At 41.1% G+C, this 11963-nt stretch overlaps 1 long non-coding RNA gene across 1 annotated transcript; it reads right to left on the bottom strand.

Moving 5' to 3' along the window:
• Positions 1 to 1854: 1854 nt before the first annotated feature.
• LOC145448868 (uncharacterized) lies at positions 1855 to 3638 on the bottom strand. Its single transcript, XR_013918047.1, has 3 exons — positions 3457 to 3638; positions 2810 to 2937; positions 1855 to 1993 (listed from the first exon to the last, which is right to left on the bottom strand). It is a non-coding gene; the product is annotated as an uncharacterized LOC145448868 (long non-coding RNA).
• Between the last annotated feature and the right edge of the window lie 8325 nt (positions 3639 to 11963).

The raw sequence follows: 11963 nt of genomic DNA, 5'->3' as shown, positions 1-11963 counted from the left end.
AATATAGCAAACTTCTGCATCCCTCAGACCACCCCCGATACCTCTTTATCGCTACATCTCAGCACAAATTGTTGGACGGATTAATTCGCGCGAAGCGCGAAAAATTTCTATCATTCATGATTGAGTCGGTCAATATGATCCGGAATTGCATATATATTGTTATCAATTTTTTATCCTCTCTTTGCTCATGTATTCAGATTTACCGGTAAAACTGAGTGAGGTAGGTGTCTTGGAAAATGTAGGGCCCGTAAATAATAATTGAACATATTCGGGCAGACCCGTGGGTATAATGAGTTCGTTACGTAATGACATTTCGTGGCCTGTCTGCTATGTCAAAAGATATTCAAATCGCCCATACGTACTAAACTAAACGACGCACACGATTTCAAATTGGTATTTGTGCACTAGCAATTATTTTTTCTCTGCGAGATGGTATTTTTGTGAGGCTCCGATTGCGAGGATAGGAACATTTGGCGCCAGCCATTTAGGCGCCGATGGACAATTAAATATATATGTATATCGTATATATATCGAAGTCGGTCAGCATAAAGGCAGTCCTTTTCCGCCAAGGTTTTCTCGTTCTGGCTCACTTTTCGGAGTCGCATGTTACATGGCCTGAAACTAGATATGTCTTGGTGGGTGCGTCATGAAGTGTTAATGGCTGAAGCCGAGATGCCCATTTCTATAACTCATGCGTATTATTTCTTGGTGCAAGGGTATCCAATAAGCAAGAAATATGTGACCACGAAATGGCGCGTAGCGCGAATATTTCTAGAAAAAGTTGCCTAAATTTCCAAAACAAATAATGTTAATTCACGAAAAAATTGTGGGCCTCCTTCGAGCTCGGGCCCTCATCCCAATTGGGGGTATAGGTGTGGCATTTACGGTCATGGACGCCAATATTGCCCTTTCAACGCGCCATCGCACCCCTATCGCCCCCTTCGTCCGTTTTCGCCCCCCTATCGCCCCCTTGGCTATTTTCGCCCCCCTGGACCGACAAATCGCCCCCTGGGGGGCGATATCGCCCACGTTGGGAACCACTGCCGTAGACCATAGAAAGATTTCATAAATTCGATTAGAATTAGAATTAGAGCATAGAAACATTTCACAAATTAGAATAGCTTCAATTACTATAATTAGACAACTAGAATATCTAGTTGTCCAAGTCTAGCAACACCACCTGTACCAGAAATAACTGATATATTTTTGAAGATTCTTTCTGTTAGTAGTGTCATATGCCCTTAGTAATTTTATATTAGTCGCGAAGATTCATATTGCAATTTTCAAAGTACAAACTTCCGAAAAACTACTTACCATACTTGACTATTTTTCCGACATTTCGTATTCTACTTCCACTTGACGTAGTTTTAACTTGTATTGGGAACTGTTGCATCTACTTGTAATTGAGTATAAATTGACGGGGTATTTCTACATAGACTTGAGTAGCAACGCTAGTAACTTTGACCATCTCTGCTTTGGTTTACTTCATATATGCGACTACGAAAGTTGACATCAGGTGTCGTTAACAAAGTTGTAATACCTGCTGGCTTGATAACGAGTCTTTCAGTTGTCGCAGCATACTCCTAAACTCGGTTAGTTCCTGTGATATAATCTTGCTCTTGCAGCATGCAGTCTTTAAGCAGCATCCTAAAATTTGAAAAATAATCAGAGAAAGAGATGCATGGACTTGATTTAAATTTGACTACTTGGTATTAATCCAAAACACGAAACGTTTTCTAGTTGGGCAATATTGACTTTCAGAATGGATTCAAAGCGACCGCAGATACAGGTCTGATTAGGAATCGCCCACGTTGGGAACCACTGCGGCTTAGCCTATACATGGAAATTTGCAAATTAGCTGAATGATAATGATTTCCTTGGAATATAAGCTGTTTGATAACGATCCTTTACTGTTTCGCAGCATACGCTTCTACCGTTAAATGTGACGTCGATTTGGTTGAAATTCCCTGATATTAGCTTGTATAGCAGCATCCTAAAATTGAAAAAATAACCATTTGGCATACGGTAAACGTTTAGTTGACAATTTGGATTGGATTCGAAAGGCCCAAGACATCCGAAATGTGTACTGTTGTTGTAGCCTTGACTTGCTTTATGCTTGTAAATAAGCGAGTTAAAGTACAATTTTGAAACTCCCCTACGCATAGTATATTACTCACCAACAACATATTTGATTTCACATTCACAGAGTAAGAGTCTGCTACTAATAGCAATCAGTCCTTGAATCTAACAAAAAGCAGATTTGTGCATATGCACAGATCGTGTGTATGTCATATCATGAGTCAAGAAGTGCATATATTATGATTTGTTTATATTGATCGAAAGGACAGTTTGATAAACTTTGGCAAGGCTATGTTTGCCTCTTCATATTGGTCAAAACATTGAAGACCCAGCTAATCCGTGCATTGTTGCACACCGAGTTGACCGCAGTAGTGCGCATTGCTACTCAAGCAATAGATGTCAATTTCTACTCAATGACAAGCATATAGAAGTGGCTATGTCAAATCCATGTCAAGCTGCTTCAAATTAAAATAAATATATGAACAGAGCTCAGAGAAGTAATTTCAAAAGAAGTAGTCTAGTTGATGGGTCACATACTCTTAGCAGCTAGTCTGAGGGGGCCACTGCAAAATATGTTCAATGAGGTAAGCCTGTTCCTAGTCAAGTCTCTCATATTCATAGTGATAGCAATATGGCATCGTCATATTTTCACCCATGTCATAATATCATTAACATTTACTGGCCCCAATTTACGGGGATCGAAAGCTTTCATCAAATGTCCATTGCTCACCTCAGATACCATTGCTTCATATGCTTCAGCCCTTTGCTGTTTGTATGTTACACTTGTTTTCTCATGAGGAGAAATCGATAATTTCATTCTTCAAGAGCCCCAAATTTGCGATCTTTGCCCATGCAAGTCTGAAGTAGAATAGATAATATGTTTACCTTCCTACCATAACATAACATAATATATAATGTGTATATAGCTCAGTGATAATGACAGGGTGATAGGCCTATAAACATAGCTCTGCATAGTCAGTGGTAGGCTACCCTTTACACTTAAACAGGTCGTGATGTGCTTTGGTAATCAATATAACGACAATCGAGTCGATTTTTTTTCAATGCACTTACAAACGATGTCGCTCAAACCCAAATTACCGTAGTTTATAATCATAGCTAATGCTGGACCTGTCAACAGTATCTCCATTAGAGCCATTGAGCTACTGTGTCTTGGAGATTGGTATCGGTACTGGTGATACAACAATTTATGTGAATTCAATGTATCGTCACTACCGGTACGTTTAAAATTCCAACTTGCTACATATAATTCTGTTCAGTACAGCTGCGACACTGAGTAACAGGAATCGGATCTGTACTGGAAACGCAACGGAACAAATGTTCTTTACTACAATAGAACCGATACGAAATGTAACTCACCATCCAGATATTTTCAATCTCGAAAGAGGCTTTCTTCACAGATTCGCGACAACTAATACGGTCAGTCGATAGCCAGTCTGGTCTCTTAAGCGCGGAAATACGGCATATAACGAAACATTTTACATAGCTGTAGCGAAACATAGCAGCAGCTGTTCTGGTGACGACGGTTTGTATATTCCATTGTGATGTGACAATTGACTCACTGATGTAATTACTATATTGAAGTTAAGGATCTCCGGAATATTTGTATGTATTGATTTATCGGAAATATGGATTTGATAGCTGTGAAGCTGCAGATTGCATCATATTAAGCTTCAAAAAGTCTTGCAGTGCTAGATTTATCTTCATAGATCGAACCATAGCAATTTACAACGTTGTAAATTGCTATGGATCGAACCATTGATACGATCCGAAAGCTGTATGCGAATTGTCGGTTAGGCTTAGTGTGCAATTCATAAAGCTACCAAATAGTGAATAAAACATCAATATAGATATGAAAATAACCAGGAAACTTTGCCCAATTTAGTCCCTCTTTCGCCCAATTCAATGATTGTTCCGTGACGTAACCTGGTGTTCCATTCTAATTTGAATTCTTGCTACGCCCATATTGCGTACTGCTCATATAAGTTTGTGGCTGAAATTTAACTCCTTCTAGTATTCCCAACTCTAAAAACCCTTAACCTGCATTATATGGTAGTTATACACTAATGCTGTGCGGAATAGGCCCGATATATTTTGTACATATAGCCTACGTACAATGTACAGTTGTGCATTTGACGTGACATGAAAGAAATTATAAACCAGTATCGTGACAACCTCATAATCTGTCGTATTTTTGCCACACACTTGAGATACATCGGTCACACTATAGTAGACAGGGTGAAATTTCAGCCAAAGTACGAGTACCGCAGTGCACGATAAATGTGAATTACAATATGAAATTGCGGACTTGGCTATTATTCATTCATGTCAATGTAGCACACGAACGAATGCTTATTTGTCACTGAATCTGAAACTATATGCGTAGGCGAATTTACTTGATCGAACCGGGTTAAATCCATAAAAACTGAACAATGGAACATTGCCTAAGCCTACCCAAGAAGCCTTAAAGACACGGACAACAATAAAGTGGGCGAAAACACGCATTTTCGGTGGATAATTCAACCCCAAACAGAATATGTCCTACACGACCTACAGTTAGACACAGCAGAGAAGTTCTTAAGTGCCCATACAATGATCAGTACAGTGATTCGACTGAATATTTAACAAGAATGCAGACTTGCCGCACCCCTGCCTGCTTAACCAGGCTTCTGACCGACACAGACTTAAAACTTCAACAGTCAAGTTTTGTGGAAGCGGCTAGCGCGGATTGAATCCCAAACTTCATATTTGTCTGACAAAAGGTGTAATCTTTAACAATTCACCCCAAATGCCAATGCTTGGGGTGTATATCTTATGGTATGTGTGTGTGGGGGTGTATTTGGCTTATTTCCACCAATAGCTTAGGTGTAAATGACAAATTTAGTACCCAATAGGTGTGTTGACCCAAAACACACCCTACGCGAGGGTGTGAATTGCGAAAACACACCATTTTCGTTTACAGTGTAGGGTGTACCATAATTTGCAAAGGGTGTACCACTCGGATGGGGTGTACAGGGGTGTACCAGATCCGAAATACAATGAGCCGATGGCTAGCTATCACAAAGGCAGGTTTATAGGTCAGTACAGGTTGACGCACAGGTTAATGAGCAATATAGTACGATGTTATCTCAAGTGTAAAGCCTGGAATAGACGATGCGTTCAGAGCGCATGCGTTTAGTGAGATTAGTGAGTTAGTGAGATTGCGTCATCGCACGGGTGGTAAACACTATGCACTCAGCCGTGTCTGTCACGTATGGATGATCATCACCTGCACAGTTGGGATTGTTGTAGCTCAGTGATATTCATTGAGTCTAGTTGGGGGGTTATTAATATATAAGTATGCCCCATTTTAAAAAAGTGGTTAAAAACTCAAGTCGTAGGAAGAGAAATGTTAAAATTTTGTGTGTTCTGGCTGCAATTTTGGCCGATGTGGAGGAGCAGCCCAAACGGAAACCAAGAGAATTTTGGGTTCATCCTGTGCTACAGAAACGGGATGAGGCAGGTAATGTTCAGTTCATCATTCGTTGATTTTTCTCTTTCAAATGATTTGTATTTGCAGGTGAATTTCATGCGTTGTGTAATGATTTGCGATTATTAAGAAGAGCGCATTACCGCCAGTACTTCAGGATGAATCCAGAAACGTTTGATTACCTGGTGTGCCGTATAACTCCGTTCATTCAAAAACAATCCACAGTAATGAGACAACCAATAGGTCCTGACGAAAGACTTGCAATAACACTGAGGTATAGTTAAAGAATTACCGTATTTGTGCAAGAAGTATACTTCAACTAAATTCTTGTTGCAGATTTCTAACCACCGGTGACTCGTACCGTACTATTTCCTACTCATATCGTTGTGGAGCGTCAACCGTTGGGATGATTGTACCAGAGACATGCTCCGCTATTTGGAATGCACTTGTGGCCGAGTTTATGCCAGTTCCAGAGTCGAGTGACTGGAAACGAATATCTTCTCAATTCTACGATAACTGGAATTTCCAAAACTGCATCGGCAGCATCAACGGCAAACACGTACTAATACAGAAACCAGCCTCGACTGGCTCCCAGTTCTACAACTACAAAAAGAACTTCAGCGTCGTATTGATGGCTGTAGTGGACGCTGAATACCGTTTCATATCTGTTGATGTGGGATCGTACGGTCGCTTTAGTGACTCGAATATTTTCAATAATTCGGTATTTGGTAAACGTCTCAACTCGAATCAATTGCAGTTACCGCAAGACGCGCCAATGCATGGATGTGACAATACCACACCTCATGTTTTTGTGGCCGACGAAGCCTTTCCACTGAAAAGAAATTTGATGAGGCCATTTCCGGGTTGTTCACTGAATCGCAACCGCCGAGTATATAATTATCGTCTCAGCAGAGCAAGACGTACGGTGGAAAATGCTTTCGGCATATTATCGTCTCGATTCAGAGTATTCAGGCGTCAGATGGCCATTGAAGTCAATAATGTGGACACAGTGGTGAAAGCATGCACTGTTCTCCATAATTTTCTCATTGGAAAACCAACATACTTCGATGACACGCAATGGGAAACCCTTGAAGATTGCCTTATGGAAGGTTTGGATGGATTGGCTCGTAGGCCATCTAATGACGCGCTCAACATTCGTCAGCAGTTTGTGAACTATTTCTGCAGTGCTGCTGGATCACTATCATGGCAATCAGAATTGATTTAGTACTGTTCTATCATAAAGTCATGCTGCTCATAATACAGTTATTACCGAGTTCTCTAAACTTGTCCCAGTAAGAGTAGTAGGGGAGAGGAGGCCAAGATGAGACATGCAATTTTTCTCACAGAAAAATTTTCTAATGGACAGATTCCTTCAACTATGTTGTTCCCATAATATCATTCCATAGTCCTACCATATTAGCAAGGCAAACAGATTTGAGATTGGGCAGAAAAATGCCAAAAACTATATTTTCATAGCCTATGTCAGTTATGTGAATTCAGGTTTGTAAGGGCATACCTATCATAGTACTTGATATTATAGAACAAGAATACTGGAACTGGTTGAGTGCAATATTAGAAGTGTAATCATGCGCTTACTTCTGAAAAGTAACGGACAGAAATGTTTTTATTCAAATTTATATGTTAATTTAGGTGTGGGGGTAAGATGAGACAAAATCATGATGAGACATGGGTATCAGAGGGGTATGAGATGAGACATGGGTATCAGAGGGCTTTTCTATTGAAGGCCTCGGAAGATTAAAAATTTACTGTTGAAGGCGCACAAAATGTATTATTTATCTAGTAGTTTACCAGATGCGACATTACAAGACAAAATAATAACGAATCTCTCATTGTTGCTGGATCCCATGGTTGATTGGTTTTCGATGTCATTTATATGTGTATATGATGTACAAATTCTTTTCAGAAATGACCTATTTCATGATTATTATATTTTATTCACGGTGTTGCTGGTTGAGTCATCATTTGGGATGAATTGGTGGTGTAATGAGCAAGAATTGCTTGGTGTCTCATCTTAACTACAGTGTGTCTCATCTTACCCTCACCTGGGGGTAAGTGGAGACATTTGAGCAAGGATTTTTGAGGGCCAAGAAATCCATCAGTATGTTGTTTAATATAACTCAAGCCACTGTCATGGAAAGTAGAGATCACAGGCTTTCCATTGGTATCAAAATTAATCCTCAGAAGGCATTACTCTTCGAGTGGCCTTGAATTATCAGAAAAGTGTTCTCATCTTGGCCTCCTCTCCCCTACACTAGCTACTGAACAGCCTCTGGCAACAACTCTGATATATAAATCCAATATCAAAACAGGCAAAACGAATATATTGCAATATCTTGATCGCATGAAATTAACACAGTACATCAAGCACAGTTAACTATCGTCGCTGTAGCGTAAAAGCTAATCTAGCGATCCAATATCAAAACAAATTTATCCCAATCTCGAAGCACAGTTACACGAATAAATACCGACAAGAAATGAAGCACAGTTATCTATCGAAGTACATGCCAGCAGCAATCTCAGACAATTGTTTGTGGTGTGTCGCAAGGAAGCAATGCAAGAAAATATAGGAACAGCAACTTGAACCTTACCAAAAAGTAGGGCAAAAAACTAGTGGAACAAAACCATATCTTTGCTGTGGAATCAGAGCAGATTATTTACTATATGCACAACATCGAAGAAAGAAATTTTATTTTGAATACTGGTTTTTCATATTTCCATGTCATCGTTTCCGTGAGATTTTATGCAGGCTACTCTGATTCCACAGCAACGATCTTTCACAGTGACTAATTACATGCCACCATCAATCACAGATGATTGCTAGCGTATCACAAGAAAGCGATGCAAGAAATATGAAACGGCAACTCAGAACTTGAAGCTCAAAACAGTAACAAACTAAAGGTTGATTCCATGTCAAATCGACCCGACTATTCTTCTTTAATATCTGGTGGTAGTACTAAATCAACTCTACAAAAATATCTTTCAAGTTTCCGATATTTTCAAAATTCAGTTGAAACATCAAGGATACCCAAGCGACTGGAACGAGGAGCCAAAATATAAACATTTGGTTGATTCGACATGGAATCACTGTTAACGAAATTTACAAAAACTTGTCCATCTACTCCTCTTCAGGACATTCACATTCACACACCAACGTGTGTATTTGCAGCCTGAGTAGCTGTTTTCTACGAGGATTTTTTTTTTCACCTCGCGCGACATCGATAGCATGAAGAGGTCGTCAGAGTCGTATTCGTCCTCTGATTGAAATAAAAGCATGTGTTCATGAGTATGTTGGTAGTAAAGGTCTCGTATAAATCTCACCTGTGGCATTTTTCTCAACAATGTCGAGAACCCGATTAACTTCTGTCTGCAGCCTGGACGAATTCTTGCGTGCAGGGGTACGCGACAGTGGAATTGCAGACCTAGCAGGAGTCTGGCAGATGTCCGATTCAACTGAAATTTGAGTATTATTTGATGAAACACAGAAAATCACTTATTCAAAAATGTGACTGGGTCCAGACAACTTTCCTGTCCACAAGATTAGATGATATTCATTCAATTAGAGTTCTACCAGGAAATGACAAAATTATTGCGTTTGCAATTGATTCCAGGTTGGTCATCTTGTCATAAATGAGAATGTACAAACTTACACGCTGACATATGATCTACCCCTGCCACCTCCACGCTCGAGCTGCTGCCGATTATGGTCATGTTTGTCGATGTGCTGGAATGTATTATTACAATTTTGAAACGGCCCATTCACGTCTACAGAAGTAGAAATACTTACCTACGATTTTGCATATAAGGTTCCAAGAACCTTAGTAGTGGCATCAGTTGCCAATTTGAGCCCTCCGCATTGGTAGTTGACCCAGAAGCAGGGCTGTAACAGCACTTCGTCAGGCCCCCCCCAAAACGTTGGCCGTGGGCCCCCCATAGGGTGATAAACCTAACTTCTGGGGGGCTTCGCCCCCCAGACCCCCCTTTGGCTGTCCGCTTTTTGACGCTATTTCACATCTGCATTGGGGGCCCGTTTGGTGCATCAGCTTTTCCCGCCTAGACGCGCGAAGCGCGAAAAATTTCAGTAAATCATGATTGAATCAGGCAATATGATCGGGAATTACATATATATTGCTATCAATTTTGATCCTCTCCCTGCTCCCGTAATCAGATTTACCGGTAGAGCTGAGCGAGGTATGTTTTAAAACGTAGGACCGTCTAATAATAATTAGACAACTTCGGGCGTATACCCATTGGCTGGAACGAAACAGCACTTCGTCAGCCTCGCCCCCCCCCACAAAAACTTGGGTTTGGGGGTCTCATATGGTGATAAACCGACCCCCTCATCACAGTGTTCGCTTTTGCCACGAAATTAGCTGCACTGTTCAGTGAGCCAGCTCGAAGCGCGAAAATTTTCGATAATTCATGATACAATCGGTCAATAAGATCGGGAATTGCTAATATATTGCTATCAATATCTTGTCCTCTCTGCTCACGTTATCAGATTTACCTGAAACTGCAGGGCCCGTAAATAATAATTAAACACCTTCGGACGGACCCGTTGGTATGACTTCGTTACATGATTTTATTTCGTGACCTCCTGTCTGCTATATCAAAAATATAGAATCGCTCAAACGTACTAAACTAAAAGACGCACACGATTTCAAATTGGTATTTCTTCACAGGCATATATTTTTTTCCTGCTGGATGGTATTTGTCTTCTGAGGTTCAGATTGCCAAGACAGGAAGCAACATATGGCGCCAGTCATTTAGGCGCCTATGGACAATTAAACCTATTATTTTGTATATATAACTAAGTTTTCGGTCTGCGTAAGGGCAGTCTGTTTCGGCCAAGCTTTTCGTGCTGCCGATCGTTCTGGCACACTTCTTGGAGTCGCATGTAATAAGTCCTAAATCGTTATATATCTTGGTGCGTAGTGGCGTATTAATGGCCAACACCGATATGTCCATTTCTATAAATCTTGCGTGTTTTTTCTTGGGGGAAGAGTACCAAATAATCAAGATATTTGGCAACTTTAGAGAGAGAGAGAGAGAGATATGATATTCTTTCTCGCCTGCACCATCGAGATGCTTTGGCGACGGAGTTGCGATACGGCCCCATGAGGTCATCTAGTCTGCGCCCCCGTTTTTTTTTCTCCTCCATGCTATCCGTGATTGCTGAGCGCCGAGCAGGATAGCTGCGGATACCATTTTTCGAGTCTTTGGTATGACCCGGCCGGGGATCGAACCCACGACCTACCGCTCGAGAAGCCGGACGCATAACCATTACACTATCTCGCTCGCATTAAATCGCGCGCAGCGCGAAAAATTTTGGAAAATATTGCATAAATTTAAAAAAAATACTCTATAATTTATGCTAATTCACGAAATAATTTGGGGCCCCCTTCGAGCTCGGGCCCCCCCCCAATTGGGGGGTTTGGGGTGCGGCAGTTACGGTGCTGCCCAGAAGGCACGTACTTTCGGCGCTCTCTAACGTACCTGCCACGAAGATACCGCCATCTCTTGGCAAGGTCTTCCCCGTTGGATTCTGAATGTTATTGTGTACAATGACGAGCATGAAAGAGTCTCCGCATACTTTACATACCTTCAAGTCCAAATTCTTTAGCTATGTCCCGCCATATTCTGTTCCTGATAACCTTGTTGTAGTAGTCAGGATGGCTTTGATTGTATATCTCCGGTCGCAATTGTACAGCAGTAATTAGATGTTCATCTTCAATTAGACTCATTTTGTTTTAGTACTGAAAATTGCATAAAATCCCCTGATTAATCAGTGCAACTTCACGAAGCGCGTCACAACCTCATATTCCCGATCACTACAGAGACAGATCTACTAGCACTAGCTGAACGGACGGAAAATACGCATGGAAGCGAACGCGTGCGGGTTCTCACACTTTTGCTCTTTCTGCTCCTCATTTTTTCCTCGTCCCTCTTCTCTCTCGCACGCATCCGTTTGAGAAGAGAAATAAGTAGAGAAAGATACGGACGCGTTTACGGATCGTCTATTCCAGGCTTAATACTGTACACCAGTGGTTCCCAACCTTTTTCGGTGGCAGGGCCAAATTTAGAATTTCTGAGTACGGCCGGGGCCGCAAGAATACCAAGGAAGTGAAAGGAACCCAAAATAGTCACGAAATGTTATAATTAAGATTGTTCCGATCATTCGCTTGACGCCATAGGCCATTGTGTTGCCGCGCTCCCGTTGTTCAGAACAATCAACATTTGCTGGCTATTTGGGAGTAGTTTTATTGCACTGGCGAGATTTCAATTCGTATTTTTGGAATCAGTGCGACACTTGCTTTCGATAAACACCGACATATCAAATTATTCGGACGCTTGGGTCGCGAGCTATAGGAATACCAAT

The sequence above is a fragment of the Botryllus schlosseri genome, chromosome 10 (genome assembly GCF_051294905.1).
Source record: "Botryllus schlosseri isolate E-star chromosome 10, Bs_hap1, whole genome shotgun sequence".
NCBI classification, from domain to species: Eukaryota; Metazoa; Chordata; class Ascidiacea; order Stolidobranchia; family Styelidae; genus Botryllus; species Botryllus schlosseri.
This window is presented reverse-complemented; position numbering and strand designations above follow the sequence as displayed.